General features: G+C 38.0%; 1 protein-coding gene across 3 annotated transcripts in view; it reads left to right on the top strand.

Moving 5' to 3' along the window:
• Gefmeso (Guanine nucleotide exchange factor in mesoderm) overlaps positions 1–27772 on the top strand; it is an 89269-nt gene that overhangs the window by 44773 nt on the left and 16724 nt on the right. The window contains exon 1 of one of the 3 annotated variants that reach the window (XM_076306474.1): positions 12330–12742. The exons of the other annotated variants lie outside the window; for them this stretch is intronic. The gene's annotated coding sequence lies outside the window, so the exon portion shown is untranslated. Of the gene's footprint in view, positions 1–12329; positions 12743–27772 lie in introns of those variants that run through there. 3 annotated transcript variants of the gene reach the window in all.

Genomic DNA, 27772 nt, shown 5'->3' with positions numbered 1-27772 from the left:
TATCAATAAGAATTTTTCCTTTTTCTTTTCGTAAAATGAATACTGTATTGAATTTCCGTTGTTTTTTCTAACTTCGGTCAATCTGTTTCTCATAGATTTGACCAATAAATATGTATAACTTACTGAAATGTAATTAAAATTAAATTAATTAAAATTAAATTCGTAAGAGTTTCTATCGACGTTACAAAGACGTTAAGAAAAAGATATCTTTTTTCCTTATTTTCCGATCTAGATGATCCCATAGATTTTCTATGGGATTGAAGTCTGGATTTAATTGTTTTGCTGTACGCTAAAGTTCTTCTTTTGTCATGCTTGATGTACGCTTCGAATTGTTCTCACTTTGAAATGTCAATGTTCTTGATAAGTTCAATTTCCCAACGTTGGGCTCCAAGTCTTTCCGCAGTATTTCAACATAATCCTCCTTTGTTATTGAATCTTCAATGAACACGAGATTTCCAACACCGGAAGCGGTCATACACCCCCAGACCATCACAGATCCTCCGCCATGTTTGATTGTATGGACCAAGTTCTTTTTCTTCAAGGTACTATCTTTACTTCTCCATACCTTCGGTGATTTTCTATTCCTATAAACTTCAAATTTACTCTCATCAGTGAAGAGAATATCATTTCACAAAGATTCAGTATAATTTAGGTGATCTTTGGTATATTGCAACCGTTTCTTCTTATTGACTTAAAAAATCATTGATCTTTTCCTCGAAATTCGTCCAAATAACTCTGCTCTATTTAGTGTTCTATAGATTATACTTGCACTAACTGCTTTTTTCTTAAAATTACTCAGTTCTTCTGATATTTTTATTGCAATCGAAAAAGAATTTTGCTTTACTTTTTGGCCAACTTTTGAGTTTTTTTGGTCGCTGTTTGTGATCAATATTATTTAACAATCCGAGGTCGTTATATTTGTCAATAATTTTTTTCACAACCACATGAATTTTTTTCACAACTTTTGCAATTTCTTTTAAGGATTGTTGATTTTTAATTTGCATAACATGCGATGTTACGGTATGGAAACAAAAGAGATCGTATTGCTAAACAGTGATGCCAACATAATAAAAATTTACTACGACAGTCGTAATTACTAACATAAAAACAGGGGTGTTAACTTTACATTGAGTCGAGAAGTAGGGACTTTTTTTTCTTCTTTTCGTTATAAGTTTGTCTACTCTTAACTTATTACTAATAAAAATATATATTTTTTGTAGAAGACAAATTGAGCTTTCAATATCTTATAAATTGTTCCTTTCATACCTTGTAAGTTTTTTCGAAGAAAACTTGAAAATTTTAAGCGTTAACTTTATATCGACGCTCACTGTACGTAATTTGAGTAATTTTTTAAAAATATTTTCGGTACAGACCTACTCAAATACTTGCAATCTGGAATTAAACCGTGCAAAAGTGAACATTCCATTCGAATCATCTGTTGTGTATTTTTGTTGTTTAAAACGAAACTAATCGATTTCTCGGAATGTAGTCGGGACAGACTGACAACAAACGATACTTCCTGTTATGTAAACTCATTGATAACGCGGCGCTAGTACACTAATTGATTAAATTTATAAACGTGACGTTGCTTTTGATAATTGTCCGAGGTCAGTATCAATGAGATGTAATACTGTTGTTACGAGGCTAATCAGGCCTATCAGCTTGCGGTTGACTGAAATTAATGTTTAGCGCGGAGCCTCAACGTACATTCAAACCTAATTATTATTCTCGTATTTGTCAGAAAAAGTAGATACCTTCTACGATTGGCTCTAACGAGTTGCTTTAATTATTACTATTATTATTATACATCCTTTTTCCTTTTTAGGTTACTCGAGCAAGGCATACCGGTTTCGCCAAGTGTTCTTCACTGTTTGTTCCTTAATCATCCGTGTATAAATAACAAACTATTTCGATAACTTTTTGCGATTCCACGTGTATAGTGCCGAACAAAAGTATCGTTACAGGTAATGTTTTGTAATACAATCGTGTGTAAATTAGAAAGAACGATATTTTATTAAATCTTTTTTTTAAATATTGCCTTAACCTCTACATTAAGTGTACCTCTACATTATTCGTGTTTTCTCTTTTTTTTGCCTCTAAAACGCTTGCCAGTGGTAGTAAATAACGATCAGTTCGAATTGTCGATCATTGGGATTTCCCACCTTGACATGCGCACCAACATTACAAACGATACTGGGTCAATACTTTTGGCAAAAACGTCTTACCGGATACATATTCTATTAACACTAACCGTGCAGTTGTTTCACATACCTAGTTTTTCGTAGATACAACTTCAAGGCTCAAGTAAATATTTTTCGAAAAAGATTTCATAAAATATCGTTCCTCGTTTCAGATTTACATACGATCCTATTACAAAACACATTGCCTGTGCCAATACTTTCGTTCAATACTCGTCCAACCGGAGTTCGACGCTTCCGTGTGTAACTCTAATATTTATTATTATTATTTGAATCCACGTGCATTCTCCGTATAGAAAGAACGTGTATACTTTTGAAAATGTAATACTCGTAGACTAGTTTATACCTTTGCGGAGAACGTTGTCTCGATTTCACGAATCTTTCTCGGCGTTCATCTCACCTCTCTCTTCGATTCGTTTCAGCGTTGATCTCTCCTTTCCCTCCGCGACCATCACTCCCTTAGCCCCCCACCGGTGTCGGTCGGGCCGCGGCGTCACCGAGGGGCAAAGAGGGCCGCGGGGCGCCGCGCACTGGCGCCGTCCTGCTGCACGCATTTTTCCGCGTCAATCCGTTCCGTGCCGTGGCACGAGGCTTAGCCCGCTTTCTGGGAGAAGCTACGCGCTGGCACGTGACCGCGTACACTCGATCGAATTCCGTCCGTTCGAACGTATGTCGGTGGACAACAGGTTGCCTCGAGCGATAGAGGCGGCTTGCCGATCATCGAACGTGTCGAGTGCGTTCCGCGCTTCGGGATTGATTCCTTCCCGCTAATGCCAACTCGGACGTTTCTTCGTCTCCGAGCGTTTCACGCGTTTCGTCTACGAACGCGCTCCGTGCGTTTCCTCTTTAAGCGTTCCGTCTCCTTCACCGTCTCGCGTACTTCGTCTTTAATCGTTCCGTGCGTTTCCTCCTTCGGCGTTTCACGCGTTTCGGCGTCTTTGAGCGTTTCACTCGTTCCGTCTTTCAGCGTTTCACGTGTCACGTTTTCAATCCGTGCGTTTCCTCTTTCGGCGTTCACGCATTTCGTCTTGAGCGTTTCACTCGTTCCGTCTTTCAGCGTTTCACGTGTCACGTTTTCAATCCGTGCGTTTCCTCTTTCAGCGTTCACGCATTTCGTCTTGAGCGTTTCACTCGTTTCGCGCGTTTCGTCTTTGAGCGTTTCACGTCTCGTTTAGTCTTGCGAACTTTACAGGCGTAGCCCACATGGATCTGGAAAAGTCTCGAGACAGAGGTGCGCGAAGACGCATAATCGACCTCACTGTGTTTCGTGGGGATTTATTCAAAAGTCTCGTCCACGGAATACACGATATTGAGGTCGAGAGCTTTTCTTTTATTTGTGCAAACGTATTATTGAAGCGTCCGCTAGGTACGGGTTACCGACGTCTCTATTACCTAGGATTCTTCTTCCCTGGACTGCTAATAGAGGGCAGACGTCGACGACGGCCATATTGTCGTCCTAATATGTTCCCCTGGAAAATGCGTGCCTTTTTCAACACTCTCTTGCCTAAATTTCAGATACGTCTGTTCTATATTTTGCGTCTCCGCAACATTTACAAGCCACCTGTATCCCTATTAATCGAGGCGAGAAGTTTTATTAACCTAATTTTGTTTCTCTACCGTTGGAACAAAATGGTGGCAAATTGGGAATTGGAAAGACACCCTGACGATCCTAAAGCAGTCCCTAATGAATCAAGAAATATTAGGTTGTTCGAAAAGTCATTTCGTTTTCCAAAATGGAGAATATATAATTTAGTAAAATGTTTATACACTCTAAATCGTGTTTCATTTTTACCAAAAAGAAACGAATTGAATTTCCGAACAACCCAATAACTAATTGTCAAAGATCCTGTCCTTCTTTTATCGGTTCCTACGCATAGTAAAATTTAAGTCACAGTGAGACACTCGTGATACCATCGTCGCTGCTTTCAATCCGATTCTGTTGCCATTCTAGATACTAGAAAACCGATGCCTCGAATACTACGAGCTGATAAGTTTCGCTAGAAGGACGTCACAAGGGCAAGCAGGGTTTTAACGCTTCAGTTTCCAATGAAAACACCAGACACGGCATTAAAGTAGCGTAAAAAGCGTAAAAATTATAATTTTCGAAAATTGTAATTATTTAGATTTTACCCCGATAAAACTGAACCCGACAGCATTTGTCAGACTCGTCGACTTACCAGCTCCTTGCAATACCTGAGTAGGTTATCCCGTAACAATTTTATGTCCACGTTTCCAACTAACCTACAAATCCTAACCTTCGTCAGTGTCTGTGCAGATTCTCGGTCGGTCGAAGAAGTCTAACGGTTATATCAAATATTGACCGGTAACTGTGGGCGAGAAAGTTTCGCTACTAATAATGGCATCGGAAGACCTCCATTCCAACGAATTGAAAGTCTCTCGCGGAGCAAATTCCAACGAGACGTTCGGAGAGGTCCGTCATTGCTCTGTGTCACAAACCCAACTACCTCTAGATGTCGCCCAGCGATAATCAAGATTAGCGGAACAGAGATCCAGTTAATACCTACGATCAACCGTGGCAACCAGGGGATCGCGTTAATTTTATTAACGGCTAGTATTCAATCACTATGGGCGACGTAATAGCCCCCCTCCCTCCGATAACCAATTTCACACGATAAGTCGTTCCGCGAACGGAGAAAAATTACCGCCGATTTACTCCGCCCGCGAATGTATATTAGACGTTGTAACGTTTCCACGGTAGTTTGGCGATGGCTAATAAAGTATCTCGTTCGCGCGGTTTACTCTTATTTACGAGAATTATTTAACACCGCGGCGAAACGGACACGATACTATAATTTCGCGTCGTTTAATCGGCCCACGGAGGCGTGTTCCGCCTCGCCTCGCCTCGATTCCGTTCGCGTGAAAAAGCCCCGGCTTTATTTAGAACCGGCGCTGGATACTTTCGACGTTAGAGACCTATCGTTAAACGGCCCGTATCGCAGGGCCCTCGAGACTCTCGAAACCGCGCGCGAAGGTGCCTTTAAAAAGTAACGTGGAGCGCGCATTCGATGCTGGTCTAGGCCCACAATTGTCCCAAACTGCCATTCGATCGCACATTAGCGAAGCCTACCATTATTACACGTAACTCTCAGGTGTCTATATATATATACTTTGCACTTTGTTGCTGTGCGAATTAAGTGGGTAGATTTATCCGAACATTTTTATTTGTTAGAAATTCTAAATTTATCGAATATTATTGTTTATTTATTGGAACTTTTCTATTTATTGGAACTTTTCTATTTATTGGAACTTGTTTATTTATTAGAACTTTTCTATTTATTGGAACTTGTTTATTTAATGGAACTTTTCTATTGGAACTTGTTTATTTATTGGAACTTTTCTATTGGAACTTGTTTATTTATTGGAACTTGTTTATTTATTGGAACTTTTCTATTGGAACTTGTTTATTTATTGGAACTTGTTTATTTATTGGAACTTGTTTATTTATTGGAACTTGTTTATTTATTGGAACTTGTTTATTTATTGGAACTTTTCTATTTATTGGAACTTGTTTATTTATTGGAACTTGTTTATTTATTGGAACTTGTTTATTTATTGGAACTTTTCTATTTATTGGAACTTCTATATTTATGAGAATTGTTCTATTTATTAGAATGTGTTTATTTATTGGAACCTCTACATTTATGAGAGCTGTTCTATTTATTAGAATATGTTTATTTATTGGAACTTTTCTATTTATTAGAACTACGACATTTATGAGAACTGCTTCATTTATCAGAACTTGTTTATTCGGTTCTTAACCGAATATAACCGGGACAAATATTAACAATACTTTATTACTAATATGTAGGTTTAGTCTAAAGTAGAATGTGATCGATAAAACACAACCAAATACAAGTTCGGTTTTATATCCTACAGGTTACTACGTTTTAAATTCCCCAGATCGTTTTTATATCATATGGGTTATTATGTTTTATATTCCACAGGTTGTTTTATTTCCACAGGACAAGTTTATCGTTTATATTCCACGAGTTATATTTTAAATCTTATAATAAAAACTAGAGACAATCTTCCAAATTTATTTATGAATCCATAAAATATTTATCGTTGAGAACCATTGATACTTCCAACCAACGTGACCGAATAGCACAGTCCCGAGAATGTTGTTATTGTCGTGCTTGAATTCGTTGCGTCGCTAAATGCACGAACAAAGCAACAATTAGACTGGACGAGGAATCAGTGGTCCGTCGAATGCATGGGAGAATATTACTTTCCATCGGAGGGAGACAAATCGAATGATCGGTTTTCTCTTTTCCCGCGACATCACGGGGCGCCGGTTTAAATATAATTTTCTTATCGGATCCGGTGAAAGGTATGAATAAAACATACGCCGAGTGCATCGACTTGCATCAATCTCTCACGCCAGGCCGTGGAACTTCCGTGCGGAGAATAATTGGCACGGTATGCGAGTGAGAGAGCGAGAGAGTGTTCGTTGAAAAAGAAACTAGACACCGTTGAAGATGCTTTGAAACCCGCCTCGCTGTGAAATTCGATTTTTTCGTGGCTCGCGGAGCGTTAAATTCTGGTCTCGAACTAGATAATTACCAGCAAATTATCGAGAAAGAGATCGACGAGTCTGGAAATCCTAACCTCAAATGTAACATTCTACGTTGTCCAATAATTCAGTTCCAGCCTGGACAAAATCCCGATTCCTTTCGCCATGAGTACCAACGAGTCCCAAATTGCATTTGGCCAAGTCGTCTGTGCTCAAATATTACTAGAGTATTATTTTCGCGTGGGTCAGAACTGACCCAAAAGAAACATGTTATTACAAGTTAATCTTTATTCGTACTTCGCAAGCAATTCCTATGTCGAAACTATTATTGATCGATCAATTTGTATTGTACGAAAGAATTCCAAATTTTCTTTCAAATTGGAGGACCCTTGAAGGGTTGCTATTCGATGCAAAGGATTGGATAGGAATTTTTTGGCCACTTTTTTGAATCACGAATTCAATGACCATTTCTCAGGTTACAATCGGTTGTCTAGTAATCAACACTCCGTCGATCAACTCTTCTAACGATTGTTGGCAACCATGTCGGGGTCGGTATAGACCCGACTCTAACTTTTCTTTTCTATTTTGTCATTCTATAGATCGCCTTTTCGGTTCTGAAAGGAACAGTTTTAAGAAAATTACTTATCACGAGTCGCGGAGATCGACGCGACCTCTGAGAGCGTGGGTCAGAACAGACCCAAAAGAAAAATGTTACATCAAGTTGATCTTTATTCGTACTTTGCAAGCAGTTCCGATGTCGAAACTAATATTCATTAATGAATTTGTATTGTACGAAAGAATTCAAAATATGCTTCCATCAAATTTCGTTTTATCAAATTTGAATACAAATATTTCGAAAAGTATTACAAATTTAATATTTGAGTGATTCTTGAAGTATGAAAATGAAGAATAATGTTCACATGTATCTACTATATATATAATATATATGTATATATATTTTTGTCTTCTGTTTTTGGTAAAAACGCACTCCATACTTATATAATATCTCCAATTTTTACACGGTAGATATATTAGAGAAACGAACCGATAAATAAATGTAATTAAAACTGTAAAGAAAGTACAATATAAAAACACTTCCAGTTTCATTGAAACTAATCGTAAGAGTGAAATAAATTTTTGCAACAGATTCGAGGAATTTCCTAGATATGGAATGGAATCTCTATCCTTGGCCACTGTTATCGCAACGTAGATGCGCGTATACATGCGCTCTGATGATAACATCCAAGAAAATTGCACTTATATATAGATATTAAAAATGCAAATGGATTAAGAGGGTATTCTTGTCCAGAAATATCAAAAAATCGATTTTCCTTTTACTTCATTTTCTCAAAGTACACGCCCTCGAAAATATTTCTGCGGATAATTGTAACATTGCTCGCTAATACAGCAAACAAATTAAGAAAGGATTCTTCCTACAAATTAGAGCCTTACAAAAGGATCGAAAACGTGATAAAATATGGTCAACCTTGCAAGTTCGATCGACCCATAATCTCGAGTCCAATTTTGATCGTACATGCCCCAAATCTGGGACGTTTAATCGAGTGACTGATGGGAACACGAAGTTTCTCGGTTAATGAGAATTTCGAATTTTTCACGAATGTTTTGATGATCACGATTGCTTTGATCTCCGGAAGATTAAATCAGAGTGAAAGCCAAAGCACACCGGGGGTACCAGAAGTATCGAAATGTGACTCGAAATTTTATCGTGGCACGAAACAAATCTCGTCCAATTGTCTCAATTGCGAACTCTGATCTCCACAAAATCCAAACGAAAAGGAGACCAAGCCATTGCGAGCGAGATGAAAGATTTAGAAAAATGTAGAATGAAGTCTTTTAAAAGATTTCCCCGCGTAAAAAAAAAGTCATTACGAGCACTAGAAATTCCGTTATCTCTGGTTCTCGATTTCTCGCGAATGAAAGTATACACACACACACACACACACACGCGTACACACACATACCTAGGGTGCATTTTGCTCGTGCGCTCCGTTAATTCATGAATACGGTGTGCCTCCTAGGCCCTACATATTTTCCAGAAGGACCGCGAGCTCTTTTTCCCCCTGACTCGAATTCCTTCCCCGTGAGGAAGGGCAATGAGAAAAAAAGCTCTAGCGGGCCGCTACAGCAGCTAGAGCACCACAGTGAGTCACTCTCGGTGACTGGCTCGTTGTAATTCATTGCGATGATTGAACCCCCCACCACGTCCATGGAGTACGGCTTCATTCACATCGGAGGAGCGCTGACCCTGGGACCAGTCGCCTGTTGCGTGTCTGTATTCTCAATTGGGAGTTTCCAGAATCCGAATCGAGTTTTCTCGGATGAAAACGCGCGACTACATTCTTTCATCGCTGAGATCATCGGTATTATACAGGACGGATCATTTTAACGGGATCACCGGAATGTTCTTATTCGATACGGATGTACGAGAAAACTGTTCGCGACGAAGTTAATTGTTCAAGAAGATAAATATTGCGACGATGACGAAACTTCTCCTGTGGTCATTTTTTCGAGATTTGAACTCTTTTAGATCTGAATGAAACTATTCTGGTTTTAAATACGTAGATTCTTTTAATTATTCTGCGAATAGAATAACAGTGAAAAGTGTTTAAAATTGGAATTTCAAAATCGTTAGTTATTCCAAAGTGTTGAAATTTTCTTCCCGAAAAATACGGTCGTGGCTCAGGTACGGTTAATTAAATTTTGTAATCTTTGTTAATTTTGCACGATGTCTCGTTAAATCGTAAAAGAAAAATACTTTCTTTGGTAGGCGATAGGAAATCGGAGATAGTTCTCAAATAAGAATACTTTTCTTTCATCGAGAATATTAAACGTGAATTAAAGTCAGTTACAATTATTATTTAATAGTTAGTAGGAAATGGAAACAGTTTACTCGCCCACTTATTACAGGTAAAGGTAACGGGTTAATTATTCACCGAGTTTCACGGAGATTTCATAATTACGATAAAAAGTAGGCCCCGTTGATTTGTACAGGTAATACCTGTGTAACAGGTCAGCGAGAAATTCAATTGAGAGGCGTCGTACGTGACCGACGTGGATTTGCTTTCTATTAAAATATACGTACTCATATTCGAAAAATGATAAGTTTAATTAAATTACAAATTTTTTAAACGAAAAATCTCAAGAACACGAAAGACCAAAATTTCACACGTTTTGCTGTCAAAAATATTTTTTCTGTCTTCGGTCATGGGACAGTTTTTATTCTTTAAAGAATTTTTTAAGAAAAGATTAATCGTTGCAAATTACTATTGCAAACTGAACTATTATTATTTAATTTCGATATTAAATATGTAATACTAGTATTCCATCAACATTTCATATTTTCTAGGAAAGAGTAGATGTTAATGAAATGTAAAGTTTCCTTGAAATTTCGAAATTTTTTGTTCAATTGTCAAGTAAAAATTTTTGTTCGTAATGACCGAGTGTGCGCCGATTTATAACACGGATTATATAATTTCTGAAAGAGACATAATATGTCGATGTATCCGATACGCTCAGACAGATTATACGATAATCGTAACTGGAGTCGATCTGATAGACGACATCCTCAGTCACAATTTGTTAACCTTCTTGTTACGTACAAATGTTCTTTTCATTTTATGCAACTGCGTTACATCCGTTGAATGATTAATAAGCACGATAAGAGTATGTGTTACACAGAGCGGACCACCGAGACAAGTTCTCTACGGTTTTGTAAACGTTACGAACGAAGAATTCAGGAATCCACGGTTTCTTTTTGTGAAAACATTTCTATTCTACAAATAAAGTCGTATATGCATCATTCGTGTCCCCAGGTAAAAAATATTATGCTCCCACACACGTGATATTCTATTTGAAGAGTTCTACTCTACCCGTTATTTATTTACTCTTTTATTAGTTACCATGTATTAGGTTGTTCGGAAAGGCATTTCGTTCTTTTTTTTTTTTTTTTTGAGTGCAAATGAAATACGATTTTTGTAGAGTGTATAAATATTTTATTAAATTATATATTCTCCATTTTGGAAAACGAAATGACTTTCCGAGCAACCTAATATTTACCATTTTGTTATATCTCCTCTATTTACTACTCCACGAATTCTTCTCTATTTGAATACTACTCTACTCTATTTAGGTACTACTCTACGAGTACTTATCTATTTAGTCACTACTTCACGAGTTCGTTCTCCTCTATTTAGTATTCTACGAATTCTCTTTTATCTAGAGCACCACGAGTTCTCGTTCATTCACTACTTTACGAGTTCTCCTCTATTTATTACTCTACAAATTCTTCTCTATTTGGATACTACTCTACGAGTACTTATCTATTTAGGTACTACTCTACGAGTATGTATCTATTTAGTCACTACTTCACGAGTTCGTTTTCCTCTATTTAGTATTCTACGAATTCTCTTTTATCTAGAGCACCACGAGTTCTCGTTCATTCACTACTTTACGAGTTCTCCTCTATTTATTACTCTACAAATTCTTCTCTATTTGGATACTACTCTACGAGTACTTCTCTATTTAGACTCTACTCTACGAGTACTTATCTATTTAGTCACTACTTCACGAGTTCGTTCTCCTCTATTTAGTATTCTACGAATTCTCTTTTATCTAGAGCTCCATGTGTTCTCGTTCATTCACTACTTTACGAATTCTTCTCTATTTATTACTCTACAAATTCTTCTCTATTTGGATTCTACTCTACGAGTACTTCTCTATTTAGATACTATTCTACGAGTACTTATCTATTTAGTCACTACTTCACGAGTTCGTTCTCCTCTATTTAGTATTCTACGAATTCTCTTTTATCTAGAGCTCCATGTGTTCTCGTTCATTCACTACTTTACGAATTCTTCTCTATTTATTACTCTACAAATTCTTCTCTATTTGGATTCTACTCTACGAGTACTTCTCTATTTAGATACTACTCTACGAGTACTTATCTATTTAGTCACTACTTCACGAGTTCGTTCTCCTCTATTTAGTATTCTACGAATTCTCTTTTATCTAGAGCACCACAAGTTTTCGTTCATTCACTACTTTACGAATTCTCCTCTATTTAGTATTCTACGAATTCTTTTTTATCTAGAGCTCCACAAGTTCTCGTTCATTCACTACTTTACGAATTCTCCTCTATTTATTACTCCACAAATTCTTCTCTATTTGGATTCTACTCTACGAGTACTTCTCTATTTAGACTCTACTCTACGAGTACTTATCTATTTAGTCACTACTTCACGAGTTCGTTTTCCTCTATTTAGTATTCTACGAATTCTCTTTTATCTAGAGCTCCCACAAGTTCTCGTTCATTCACTACTTTACGAATCCTTCTCTCTTTATTACTCTACAAATTCTATTTACCGGTTCACCAGTTTTCTTCGTTCACTACATTACGAGTTCTTCTTCATTTGCTATTATACGAGTTCCGCTCCATCCATTATTCCACGAATTCCTCGACGCCGGAACAGTGTGAACGACGCTTTACGCTTAGTCCCGCTCGTCGGCATTCGGATCCGTCTATCCGAGTGGCACACTCGCTCCATTCCCATCTTCGCCTCTCTCCACAGTGTCTACCTGTTGCTCGAGCAGCGAAGGCTACGCTCTACCTGCTCCATGCCGTGCTGCCTTGAATACGTCGCATCCATGCACCTGACCTGGTCTCTTCGTTCGTACGATTTCCAATCGAACACGGAATTCTCTCATTGAGCGTCTCTCGAACATTCATTGTCGTCTAGTTTCCCAACGAGTGAACAGATCCCAGCGATCAGAATCGTCCGTTCGCAAACGGTGTGTTTCTTTTCCGTGAAACGCTGATCAGTGGATGCAGTGATCGTGACGGACGTGATCATCGAGCCTCGTTGCTCGAATCAATTGCTTCCTCGGCCACGCAGTGTATGAGTGTTCCTCGCGATCGATTAGAATGGCAGTGCGTGTACACGGTATCTGACGTGCCCCTGGATTTCTTGGAGATCTTCTGTCAGCTATTACGGTGAGTAGATTTGGGACACACGGTGGAAACATTCCTAAGATTGGTGTGCAGCTGTGACAGAGCTAACAGGCTCGGTTATGCTGACCCCTTAACGGTGGAATTTATTTTGCGTTGTTGGACTTGTCCGAGACGAGACAAAGTGTAACTAGAGGGGGAGAGTACAAAAGTGGTCCGAGCAATATTAAACTGTTAAAAGATTACCGTTGAAACACAACATTGAAAGGCACAGCAGGCAAATTGTTCGCAACGAAGTGTAGTTGTACAACTATTCGATCGCAATTTTTGAAGAATTTTTAGTCTTATTCGGTCGACACAAATTACCAGGTTTGCGACAGCTAGAAGATAGATGATCAACGTCATTCAGATGTAGTTCTGGGAAACACGGCTAAACTAATCGACATTGGATATTATATTATAGATAAGGTTCGTTGTAAGTTTAAGTGGTGGCCAGGTTATCGATTTTGGAAAGCAGCTTAGAAAACAGTAGCAGCTTGGGGGCAGATAAGAGATTACCGACGTTATTGAGGTACAGTGGAAAAGTAGCTAAACTGTTGATATTAGATAATATATATTTGAAAGAGTTCGTTCCAAGCACCGGCCGGTTTATTTAAGTTGTAATGTATCTTTGCAAACAGCTAATAGGCAGGTTGTTGCTATTGGTGGTATTATATTTAAAAAAGGATCAATCGAGTAATTGAGAGAGCACAGTCTTGTAAGAGCCAATAGGTAGCTTCTCGATTATACGTTTTACCAGACATTTTATCCAACTTGTTCGACCAGTTAATGCAAATGAAATACTGAAAAAGATCATCATTCTCGATGAGACACTTCGACCATTAGCTTCCTACCTTCCGATCAAATGATTCACTGAGACAATCACCATGTAAATCGTCGTTTTTGTGGGATGCCTGGAATGTGTCATTTCCTGCTAAAGGAATGTGTTAATATAAAAAGGAATTTCAATATTCGATCCTGTAATTTAACGCAGCAAAAACAACGAAATACGAATGGAAAGTATCAAAAGGATAGCTAGTGAAATTGTACAATAATTAATTTGCAATCAGTGGACAGAAGAAAACGTGTCTCGCGTAAGAGTAATCGCTAGGTTCCTTATTCGAAGGTAGAAAATCGGAACTATCGCTTATTTTTAGTCGAGGGTTAGTAGGGAATTAGCTCTCGGAACAAATAGTCGCTAGAAGAGGATAGTGATTGGATTACAACATCGAGAATGAATGAGACAGAATGACAACGAACGAATGATCGAAACTGCGAAGGGTATGAATAGGTGTATACCAGTGAACGTAAACACTCATGGATACGAATAGAAATTTTATCTTTAAACGAGGTATTATCTTTTTTCTTCTTTCGGAAGTAACGATCGAAATCAAACGTGGACGTGTGAAATGAAAAAATTTTACGACGATTATCTTTCGTCGTAAATATCGCTTATCGCTACCACCGATTTGTTATTTGATCGACCAGCGTCAATTCGATTATCGTCGTTCAAACATCGACTCGGCCGAGTTTTCGCGCGGCTCGTTTCGACGTGAGTTTCGCTCGCGTGAGAATCGTGAAATACAGTGCTGGCATTCTTGACATTGTGTATTCGTGGAAGATAATCCACGCAAATTCGCCGAAGACGCGTTTAATTGCAGTGGATGTCTCCACGGTACACCGAGCACATTGTAACGCTATGGTCATCGCTTTCTGACTGGCACGTTCATTAAAAGCTTCGCGACAATCCCAGTACCGAAGGAAATAGGTATAGATAATGATAAAAGGACAATTATATTTGTTCAACGTGTGCGAACAATTGCTGAAATTGATCTTATAAAAAATATAAATACGATAAATATGAAAGAAGATCACCGATGAATAAATCACGGTAAATTATTACCGAAGTAAACAAAATTGATAATTTAAAATACGCGGGTGCAATTATTTTAAAATTTAAATAGAAAATTATGCGAATACTATTTTGTGAGAATAAATTATTATGATTTCCGTATGTCCTGCGTCGATACAAAATTAAGTTTAAAAAATGAATTAAAAATTTTGAATTAAAAATGAATAAATTTTCTAGAGTAATCACTCTGATAATTGTACTTATCAGTGGCGATTTGATGATTCTAATGATAAAACAAAAAATACGTCATTTATGGGTTTACGAGGATTGCTTGCTTTAGGTGACTCAAGGTAAACATCCCGTATACTCACTACCTTCAACGATACATATGATGTACGATATTTTACTTCGTATGTCCAAAGAATTATCAAATAATAAACAGGAAATAGAAAAGTAACAGATGTCACGATAATTATCATTTTTCAATCATTCTGTCGACAAATCGAATATGTCTGATCGATTCTTTTCAGCTATTTAACGTTTCGATACCTGTTGATTATTTATTTGAACAAATGAGATTTTCAATATAACGTTCAATAACTAATGTTCGCGTGAAAAATATCCATTTCCAATACAGATTTTAGAATAATTTACCAGACTCTAACGATGACTGCAACTTAGAGATAAGGTTAACTAGATTACACATTTGTGCAAACTCTTTATCGTTCTCGAGTCTATAAAACACGATTGCATTCTATTTGTTGAATTCCACAGCCACATTTTTCAGTTTTTCTGCGAGGCTAACGTAATGTCACCTCTGGTCGACCAGATTATTCTGATAATCAAGATCAATCTTGGTGATACAACTCGACCATAATTGACTACAGTGTACTCGTTCGTGGGATGCACAATTAACGTAAATGTGTCCGACTTTAATAGAAAACTATCTAATCGTTCGACGATCTTCTTGAACGACAATTTATAGATGGTAGCTTCTTGAGGGACCTCCGGGAGTTCAAACGGATTCAAGTAATAAATCTAGCAATACTGTCTCGAACTGTTATTAAAATATAACCTCAATATCGTCGAAACATTCTTCGATAAGTTTTCCACAAAGGTATTACATACGATAGAAAATTTATCTAAAAATATTTAAAAGATTAAGGTTATGTTATGTTCGCGCGTCCATATTTATTTTACACTTGCGTAAACACGTACAATGTATATTTATTACACATAAATATATATTATACGTGTTTATTTACTATTTAACGTCTATATTATATAATTGTGAGAAAATAGATAAACGAACGTAAAGAAAAATAAAATAAGAAATACGAAAATTAGTTGAAAAGCAATGCACACTCGCATACATCTCAGAAACAAAAAGAGTCATTTAAGAAAATCGAAATAGAAATGAAAGAACAATTCATTGACCTCAGAATGGTACGTTTACTTTTCAACGTGGTCCCCGATTAAACATATACATTTCTCCCAACACGTGACCAGTTTCCTTCATTCTGTCACTGAAGTATTGCAATGAATACCTTACAAAAATGTCTAAGAGGTGGAGCTAACATCCTGTTATTAAAACTTAACCTCAAAATCATCTAAACAGTTTTCGGTAACTTTTACCTATATTTCTTTTTCCTCATATTTAAGAGGTGGGGTTAAAATGTTGTTATAAAAATCTAACCTCAAAATCATTTAAACCGTTTTCGGTAACTTTTACCTACATTTGTTTTTACACATATTTAAGAAGTGGGATTAAAATACTGTTATAAGAACCTAACCTCAAAATCGTCTAAACAGTTTCCGGTAACTTTTACCTACATTTCCTTTTACCCATATTTAAGAAGTGGAGTTAAAATGCTGTTATAAGAACCTAACCTCAAAATCGTCTAAACAGTTTCCGGTAACTTTTACCTACATTTCCTTTTACCCATATTTAAGAAGTGGAGTTAAAATGCTGTTATAAGAACCTAACCTCAAAATCGTCTAAACAGTTTTTGACAAGTTTTACCTATACTTTTACAAGTTCGACACCGTTCCGTCTGGTCAGTCCCTTCGACGAACTAGTTGTACAGTGTGAATCAGCCTTTGCACGTGGGTCTACCTAAGGTTTAATCTCGTCCAATCCTCGAACGAGTTTTCGCGTTTGGAGTAACCCCAGCAGGTACCTCTCTCTCTCTTTTCTCGAGGGTAGACACTTCTACACGCCACGGTGCTTTGTCCCTCGGAATGCATACTTTGGAATGCGCCTCGGTGGGCAGCGCATTTCCGGGTGCATCTCCAGGAACAGATAAGAGGCACAAAAGGCAGCCTGGAATTCCGGGGCAGCGGAGTCTCACGTTGGCGCAACGTGATCCCTGTACTTGTCGCCGCGGATACGTGAGGCGAATGCGATCTTTCCTTTTCTGGTTCGTCGCCGGTTTTCTGCTTTTCCGGCATTCACTGCCGCCGCGATGCGGAGAACTCCTCTACGTGACGTGGTTCGCGGCCGACGGATTCGTTGGGGCCATTAGTTGACGATCGTGCCGATCACCCGAGAAATTTGGAACACGGCCAACGTAAACGAACGCTCTTTCGCGGCGCGTGAGACGATTTATAGTGAAACCTCGATAGATGCAACCCCGATGCTCGCGCGCGAGGATCGTTCGTTGCATCGCGCTGACGAGTGGAAGGAGTATTCTGCGCGTGTCGGGTGTTCCGTTCGAAAGAAAAACAGATCGTTGATACGAATTTGACGATTACAAGCGTTAAATTGAGCGTGGACTGTACGAACGGGATCTAAAATTTTCTGCAGAAGTTCGTTTTTGTATATTGATATCGGTCTTGGAGGTATCAATATGGCCACCGTCGCCACCTGCCATCTATTAGTGACGCGGGGAAGTTACGTTTCGCCGTAGGTTTGCTAGAGGGCGTCGAGTTAAAAAATAGCGCACCAGAGGGCTCCTAAGTTACGTTTCTTGTAGCGCTTGCATTTCATCAAATTATTTCGAACTCTCGAACAATTAATCGACGAACTTCGGGCTTGGAGTTGAACTCGATGAACTTTGTATTTTAAATTATAAACGAATTTAACTATTCGCTCGATTCGAGCGGATCGAGCAGAGGTTAGATCGGTCCATCGTAGTCGGGATTAGTATCGATGCATCTTAATTTCACAATACGAATAAAATGTTGGCCAAAGTGCTTGGACTTCTGAGAACGAACAAATTTACAATTTAATCAAACGTTTGTATAATGATACGAAGGAAAGTGGTTAATGCCGAGGTATACCGAAGAATATTATTTTTATTGGCTTTGGACAGTGATTGATAAATCCGTGACTGGAATGCTCGAGGTGACCACAGAGGAAGAATGCAAAGGAATTCGAATGACTCATGAAGGAAGATTGAACGCGTTGGGAAAAGCTGCACCGTTAATACTGGCACGATGCAACAGCATCCGAGAGAACGTAAATAAATAAACGAAGAAATCGTCCGTGAAAATTGACTTTGCGATCCGATTTTCGCGAGAATGATTTCCAAACTAGCCGATCGAGCAATTCTTTCGTGCAAATCGAAGGTATTTGATCAGAGAAAATGGAAATCGCGACACCTTTAAAACGTAAGTGATGAAAGTAACGAGTGAAAATGTAGCTCAAGAGAAGCTTTAACACATATCATATTGTCGTCTGTCAATTGCAACCGGTAATAGAATAATTATTCAAGAATGCGGGACTCCGTTTCTTGGCTACCGATGGTAGCTTGGTGGCTTCAAAAAGCAATCACTAATAAAGCTACTCAGTCTCCTGTAGACCAGCTAGAACGAAAGACGAAAAATAATTAAGTTCTACGGAGAAAAAGATGACTGAACCACCGTGTCAAAAATATGATCCGAAGACCTTGCTATACCCCCTTTCACAACACGCGTAATAATTAGTTCGTTAAAAAAAATCTCTGGAAATCCCCAACACCGAGTCTTTCATCTCCCAATTAGACTGCCCGTCCACTGAAAGATTCTAACACTAAAATGTCTACACCACATAGATCTAAAAATAAAGAAGCAATCAACTCCCCATCGTGAATCCGATCCCCTAGTAGTTCAGCAGACTTGGTTACACACACCTTTTTTCGACTATATCCGAAATTAGCTCGCTCAAAAAGCAATAAAATGCTGATGATCTCTAGATTGTGCTGCCAGTGATAGGTACTGTACACGGTTTACAAGAAGTCACTTAAAAGGAACACGGATCTGACTGATTACCGATCTAACTTCTCCAATACCATTGTAAAGATAGGTCATACGATTGTGAAGATTGATCAGAACCATAAAACATGAAGAAAGAGAACGTATCCAGGTACAGAGGTACTGGGTACGTATCCAGGTGAGTTCTTGTGTACAGTGCTTGGGCTCTGAATTGTCCGACTCCAATTTTAACGTGCTTTTGCAGAATGATGGTAAAATGATTGCTTTTGATGCATGCAAAACATTATGTGTAGACAGTCAATAGTTTCTAAGATATAAACAATCAAAGTTATACAAACCAGTCCCTTGGCAATAATATATTTTGTTTCATTCTCCAATGCTTCTTGCTCATTAATACGAGAATGTACTGCATAATAAATGGTAACCATCATAATTATCATACATACCATTAGAAGTACTAGAATGATAAATATACGATATTGCCAATATATTAGTTAATTACGTACAGAATTTTTCTTTCTTTTCGAAAGGAAGAAAGATTTTGATGTAATCTGCCTATATACTATCATTATACTTTATTCTGCTTGAATAACGTATTTTGTACCTTTTGTATTAATATCCAATGGATTTCTTATGTCTATTCGCTATTCGCAAGGTTTATATCGCGCATCTTGTGTATTATAGTAAGTAACTTTAATTATTTTTATCTTAAAAGCTATTCGGCATCTACACCTGATATTTTACATACATCAAAATAGATCACACTGCTATCATTCTGCAAAACCATTTTAAAATCAAAGTCGTACAATTCGTATTTTATCAAATTAAATTTTTATCATAAAATTAAAATAGTTCCAAGAAGGTATCAATTTCGTAAATTAAAGTTACTAATAAATTTTCACTTTGAATAATTTTCAAACAAATTAAATAAATCGGATATACTTAATGTTCCAAAATTAATATTTCAATTAAATTATGACAATATTCAATTTTAATATTAGGTTATTCGGAAAGTCATTTCGTTCTCCAAAACGGAGAATATATAATTTAATAAAATGTTTATACGCTCTAAAAAAAAAAATCGTGTTTCATTTTCACCAAAAAAAGAAAAAAACGAAACGACTTTCCGAACAACCCAATATTAAAATGAAATATTATCATAATTTAATTGAAAGACCAATTTTGGAATATTAAGTATATCCAATTGATTTAATTTGTTTGAAAATTATTCAAACTGAAAATTTATCGATAACTTTAATTCACGAAATATAATATTTTACAATATTAAAATACAATATTTATATTTATTTTAATCCCCTTGCGTTAGATTCGGTTCATTTAACCGCGAATTGAAGGTCCCAAGATAAAGGTGTCTAGCCAATAGATCCAACGTGAGCAGCGATCGATATCCCATCCCAAATTCGATCCCCTGTCCACGAAGCCTGTCGGTCTAACCGTATCGTGAATTCCGAACAATCTCGAGCCACACCGTTGAAATCACCGACGCGACGAGAGCAAGAAATTGTCGGTGCGAGTTTCCGGGTACATCGCATCCGAGATAAGGCACCGAGACGCTGCGAACGGACGCCGAATGGGCGTCGAGGGAAAGTCACGAATCGGCTCGTGTTTCTTACGACAGGGGAGAAGGGAGGCGACATAATCGGGCGAATCGCGTGGGGAATGGCGGTCCGATAGCTCGCGACGTAAGTGCAATAGTCGCGACTGATAGGAGAGCGACGATAACGAGACAGTTTACGGTCGGTTAAGTCACGAATGGTAGTGGACGTGCGTGAGCCACCGGTATTAGCCCATCGGGTGTTGCGACGCTTGGCACGTTGACCCATTTGCATTAGAATCGCGCAATTAACTCGATCATCCCCGAATCAGCGGGATCCACGTTCCTCGTTCAGTTCTGTTAACGTTTTCGCGGTCGCCTACTTAACGTCCCGTGAACCGGGCTCGTTTTGGCGCTGTTCCATCGTTTCGTGATCCGTAGGGAATGTCTGATGCACCTGGATGCATTACCGATGGCTGATCTGTAGTCCATTCCACGTGTCCGATTCCTTATGCAGGGAGAAAAGGAGGATCTTCGGGGCATTGGTCGAATGCTCCACCTATTCGATTATCTAGGCCATGGGAAGATTCTCTACCCCTTGGGTTTAACGTTTCTAAACTGTATCGCACTTGTGGGTAGTTTGTCACCATTAGTCGCTCCATGTGGGGAGGATTGGCCCGATCACTGAAGTTTCGATGCATTGTTGAACGATTCGTTGTTTAAGAACGGATATCCGCGACAATTACTTCACCTATGAAGTTGTCTGGGCTATAGGTAGATTCTGTCCAAGTCTACGGGATGGTTAAGGAACGTCCATACTTTAGATAGTGAATGTATATACTTAAATGAGTAGAAAATGTCATACGAACCTATGACCTGTATACCTTAGTTCTCGAATTATAGGTAATTCGATATTTTATTCAACAGAAGCTAATAATTGTACTGTGCGAGTCTGAGAAGTTGACCTCTGGAAGGAAGTGAGAATCGTCAAATGTTTTAATCGGTCTTCGAAGGCCTGGAGCTAACAATAAGTAAAAATTGTTCGACGCTGTCTACATTCCTCTATAACATGGCATTATATTCTCCTTAGGAAAGTATTCTGATAATCTGGTTTAAGAGAATCAATTTTGTTTTGACATTTTAAACATTTTCTTCGTTCATGACTCGAAAATTAAGATGCACAGGACATCCATTCATGGGATACTTTTACTTATATTGGCTTAGTAAAATACATGAATGAGTGAATCATTCTGTATACATGTATGTATTTGAATCACCCTGTATATTCGTACTGCGCAAGACTGACAAGAAATCCTGCGGAAGGAATGGGGGTCTAATTGTACAGAGTGCAAAACAACACACCTCGACTCGTACGCATTTTCGCTGTAGCGTATTATTGGCTAAAGCGATCTACACCAACTGGGTCAAGTGACGAAGAAAGTAAATGAGACGTATCGAGACCGAGTTAGATAGTACAAAGTGAGACGTTGTGCCATCTTACAGGACTTCTTGTGAATCGTGCACAGTACATACTTCCTATAGATTTGGCTAACTGTACAACAGAGAACTGCGTCTGTCGAAAGATGTATCCCTACGAGTGGTTGTAAGATTTCTTAGAAAAGAAAAAAGTCTTTTCTTCGCTGAAGTATTGCTTTACCTATTCAAATATCCAATCGGATAATCTTTAGATCGACCATTGGGAAATGTTACAGTATCACCCAGAAAGCATCGGTTCTCTTCTGATCTTCGAAGTTGAACTGGATTAGACCCAACTAGTGTTTAGATCTAGGCACTTTGTGTCTTTAGAGATTCGAGACTCACAATTATAGATCCTCTGCCAAGCAACTGTAGCGGTATATCAAAGAGGTTACTTTGTCGAGTCACCGGAATAAATATTCTGTCTCTGCTTACAGAAACTATCTGTGCGTTTCAAAACTAGTAGTACACCATCGCTAGATCCTTTCCTTTTGTTCGATCTGGGATTGATTCAACAATGATGCAAGTAGAAGCGATAGTCTCTCGGTTTCGGTGACTGTGTCTCGCACCTGGACACCATAAAACAAACTGCACGTGTTCGTCGGTCAGGACATTTACACGGCCAACAGAGGGAGATCACAATGCATTCTTTTCGACATTGTGTGCGCGAAGAAAGAGAAGGTTTCGCAATGATTTCGTCGACCGATCAAATATCTTTCCTACAATACGGTATTCTCCTACTTAACAATCTTAGCAGCTTTGTTTAAAAACCATTGTTCAAGTTTGAGTTGAATTTAGGTTAAGTTTCAATCAGAAAACACTGTTCCAAGTCTAGACCAGGTTTGAGCAAAGTATAGGATTCAAGTTAAGTCTCATTCTAACAGTCGTCCAAATCTAACATAAGTTAAGTGTAGGTGATGCTTAAAAACCATTTGTCTAAATTTGAGTTGAATTTAGGTTAAGTTTCAATCGGAAAACACTGTTGCAGGTCTAGACCAGGTTTGAGCAAAGTATAGGATTCAAGTTAAGTCTCATTCTAACAGTCGTCCAAATCTAACATAAGTTAAGTATAGGTGTTCTTCAAAAACCATTTGTCTAAATTTGAGTTGAATTTAGGTTAAGTTTCAATCAGAAAACACTGTTCCAAGTCTAGACCAGGTTTGAGCAAAGTATCAGATTCAAGTTAAGTCTCATTCTAACAGTTGTCCAAATCTAACACAAGTTAAGTATAGGTGTTGTTCAAAAACCATTTGTCTAAATTTGAGTTGAATTTAGATTAAATCTCAATTAGAAAACACTCTTTCAAGTCTAGACCAGGTATGAGTCAGTTAGACTTCGTTTGAACAGCAATCGTTCAAATTTAAGTTAGGTTAATTACAAGTTAAACGCAAGCTACTGTTTAAGTAACGTCGGTACTGTACCGTTAACTCGATAAAACATGACCATTTTATTTTATCGCGAACAATTTAGCAATTGTAGATCGTCTTTGCAAGACATCGTCCAACGCATTAATACCTAAGCACAATGTAGCGTGATTATTATCCTCGAGAATTGATGATCGTCCCACGGAGTTGAGGTGCGCGCTACTTAAACTGAATTTTAATGCACGCAAATGAGAAGCGTCTCTGTATCGAAAGCGCGAGTTTCTCACCGTTGTATTCGTACGAGTATTTTCACTGGCCTTTCTGGTCAGCTTCAATGCAAGCTTGTTAGTCATCATCGTTCCTTGTCATTCTCGCCGGCGACGGCGTCCACGAATGCGTGTGTTGCGTTCCCGTGAGTCAGAGCAACGTGGCGAGCATACAGACTCACGATGGAGCATCCACTTGAGACTTTTCAGCGGCCGTTCGCGTTGCTTTTCGTCAATGAACGGACGTTTCCCTTTCTTTTGGGGCCCCCGTATGCTATTTTTGCCCGACGCTGACCGAGGGAACCTGGCGCCACGCTGCCGGATCCTGTTTTTCTCTCGCTATCGGATCGGAACTGGGAGAAATCGATTCGAGACCACGTTCGCGGGACTTTCAACCGAATTCTTGTAAAACAAGAGCAATTCAATCCCGGTGAATTGAAAAGCCATCCACTCGTGTGTATAATTGCCCTTTTACGTGTAAAAGGTGATAGATATCGTTGTCAAATTAGGTTGTAGTCATCCTCATTTGTACCTCTCGATGGACATAAGAATATTCCGGCACGAATAACTTTTAGAAAAGTTCGATAACGATGCACGCCACGATCGAGAAAAAGTCACGTATTTCCAATGAACATTTTTTCAAATACGACACAGACTGTTAAACACAACGTAGTGGAATACAAACTCTGGCCAGCTGCTCTCCAACTATTGCCACCAGGTTACCATCTAATCTGGAGGAACGGTAGAATTAGAAAGTATAAATGCATCAATGGATGGTGGCACTATTTTTATTGTTTTTATTGTTAAATACTTCGCTAACTCTCTTGGCCATCTACACCTACGACTGAAGCTAGGTTAAATATTCTTTGATGCTTTATGCACCTATCAAATTTGGTTTAAATTCGAGCGGTACATTTTGTCACCCCGTTATAAGATGCAGTCCGTTAGGTAGCCTTGCTGACGAATCCATTAGAGCAGTCCCAAGCTAAACGTACTCCTTTCTACTTCCTTTACGGATTCTCTTCTATTTTCTCATTAGTCAGTCGTGTATAATATTCTCTTCCAAGATATTACAAAGTTATCCACGTCAACCTCCTTCGTGTACGTTGAAGAGGAGAATAAGAAACAGTGGAGTAACTTACGAAAAATCTTGGACAACACGAAAGTTTCAAAAAATTTGAATCTTTGCACAAATGTAGTCCAAATGATTCTATTAATGAATCCATGTTTTGTTTTAGCAAAGAAGCAATTCTAGAAGTGAAAATACCTCCTTATAGAAGATGTGAGTTTACATTTTATTATCGTAAATATCTTTAAAACCATCTAAGATATGTAAAAAAAGGTATAATGCATTTTCGAGAGGAGAGGAGAGGAAATTCTACAAAACTTTATATTATATTTTGTTTTCATATCTTAGATGGTTTCGAAGATATTTACAATAATATACAAATTCATATTTTCAACAAGGGGGTGTTTTCACCCCTAAAATCGCTTCTATGCTAAAACAAAAAGTTCTATTGAGAACATTGAGACTACGTTTGCACAAAGTCTCAAACTTTTTGGAATTTTCCAATTGCCTAGTTGCTTGTTAGTAAGTCGGTCAACCGCTTACGTCTCTTGCTTATCGTTTTAACCTTAGAGTGGTGGTGACGTACGTCAAATTGACTCCTAACACTAGTAGTGATGTACGTCAAATTGATTTCGTATCCCTACAATAGTAGTGACTTGACGTCAAATTGACTCCGTATCAATACAGGTGACTTGAAGTCAAATTGACTCTATCGATAGTGGTGACTTGAAATCAAATTGACTCTATCGATAGTGGTGACTTGAAGGTAAATTGACTTCGTATCAAACAGGTGACTTGAAGTCAAATTGACTCTATCGATAGTGGTGACTTGAAGTCAAATTGACTCTATCGATAGTGGTGACTTGAAATCAAATTGACTCTATCGATAGTGGTGACTTGAAGTCAAATTGACTCTATCGATAGTGGTGACTTGAAATCAAATTGACTCTATCGATAGTGGTGACTTGAAGGTAAATTGACTTCGTATCAAACAGGTGACTTGAAGTCAAATTGACTCTATTGATAGTGGTGACTTGAAGTCAAATTGACTCTATCGATAGTGGTGACTTGAAGTCAAATTGACTCTATCGATAGTGGTGACTTGAAGTCAAATTGACTCTATCGATAGTGATGACTTGAAGTCAAATTAACTCTATCGATAGTGGTGACTTGAAGTCAAATTGACTCTATCGATAGTGGTGACTTGAAGGTAAATTGACTTCGTATCAAACAGGTGACTTGAAGTCAAATTGACTCTATCGATAGTGGTGACTTGAAGTCAAATTGACTCTATCGATAGTGGTGACTTGAAGTCAAATTGACTCTATCGATAGTGGTGACTTGAAGTCAAATTGACTCTATCGATAGTGGTGACTTGAAGTCAAATTGACTCTATCGATAGTGGTGACTTGAGATCAAATTGACTCTATCGAAAGTGGTGACTTGGAAGTGAATTGATTCCGTATCAATTAATGGTGACTTAACATCTTAAAAAATCTTGCATTAAAATGTATTGTTTCATTATTTTTAAATGTATCGAAATAAAATTCATTATTGTAATTGTATTCACAAAAATATATTTTGTCCATGAAATATTATAAATATAATAAAATTACTTAGAGAATAATAAATAATAACGTCTTAATACAAGCAGAATATACTTCCATCTAAGGATATGTCAAATTGACGTCATGTCACTACTAGCGACATCAATTTGACATCATGTCACCACTGACGATACGGAATCAATTTTACGTCAAGTCACCATTATTGATAGGGAGTCAATTTGCTGTCACGTTACCACTAGTGCTATGAAAATAGTAGTCACCACTTGAAGATTAACACTAGAACTGTCGACAGATTTCGGAATATTAAGGTGTACTTCCTGTGTATCTCAAAAAAAAAAAAAGAACCAATCGAAAAAGAGGAATTTATAAAATTGATCATATATGTAGAATAGAAAAAGTTATAACGTCTTCGGAAAACATGCTACAGAATTTAAACTAACTTTCGTAATAAAAGTAATTGGAACCAGTGATTTTGACTGGTTGATAAATCTAGTGTTAAATCAATTTCGCTAAGAACAGGTCAGCACGCGTCCAAACGCTCTAAAGATGCCCGTAAGGTATCCGTTCCAGGTACCTTCGGGATATTACACACCCGATCGAAGAAAAATCACGATCCACAGCCACATGGAGAGTTAAATATCCGTGAAAACGGCTATCAATGAACGACCTTCTGGGAATGATTCACGGATCGGCGGTTTTTTCTCTGTTTTCGAGCTTGTGTCGGCAGAATAATCGTTTCGTAACTACCGTATAACGGGGTAAATTACCGTGATAAACGGTTACTTAATTGCCCTTAGCGTACCATCGCACGAACCGTGTTCCACTGGGACCATTTTCGCGTTGGAGCAGACTCTCTCGATCGGTTCTACATTCTCAAGGAATGTATTAGGTTGTTCGGAAACTTATTTTCCAAAATGGAGAATATATGTTGATGTCCGTATGAGCATCCAAAAAATTGTTGTACCCGTGCGGTGTGTTGGTGTATATTTATGTATATTATGTGTATTATATGTTACAGTGTTATTAGTATTAGACGTGGTATTGGCAATTAGTTTTTCTTTTCATTAAAGATAGATCGACTATGTATAAAACTAAGCTTATCGTCTTGATGCCCTCGGCACGCGTCTTTATGGTCTTCGTATGGTCTTTTACAAGTCTCTCGTCTTATTATATCTTTTTATCCATACATACTGTTACATACCGCGACATACTACGACATACTACGACATACTACAACATGCTACTTTTTGGCCATACATACTGTTACATACCGTGACATACCGTGACATACCGTGACATACTACGATATACTATGACATACTACGATATACTACGACATACTACAACATACTACTTTTTGGCCATACATACTGTTACATACCGTGACATACTACGACATACTACAACATACATTTTGGCCATACATACTGTTACATACCGTGACATACTACGACATACTACTACATATATAATTTAATAAACTGTTTATACACTTTACAAAAATCGTGTTCCATTTTCACCAAAGAAAACGAAATGACTCTCCGAACAACCCAATAGTTACGCGGGTGTAGTTTTGTGGGAAATGGTCCATTGTGTAGACTGATTGCCCTGATCACGAATGACGGGACATTAAACCGTTCGATGATCGCGTGTTCGATGATCGCGTGTTCGACGATGCAATTCGTTACAAAC

The sequence above is a fragment of the Ptiloglossa arizonensis genome, chromosome 3, assembly GCF_051014685.1.
Source record: "Ptiloglossa arizonensis isolate GNS036 chromosome 3, iyPtiAriz1_principal, whole genome shotgun sequence".
Classification (NCBI taxonomy): Eukaryota; Metazoa; Arthropoda; class Insecta; order Hymenoptera; family Colletidae; genus Ptiloglossa; species Ptiloglossa arizonensis.
The sequence above is the reverse complement of the archived record's forward strand: the minus strand, read 5'-3'. Positions and strand labels throughout refer to the sequence as shown.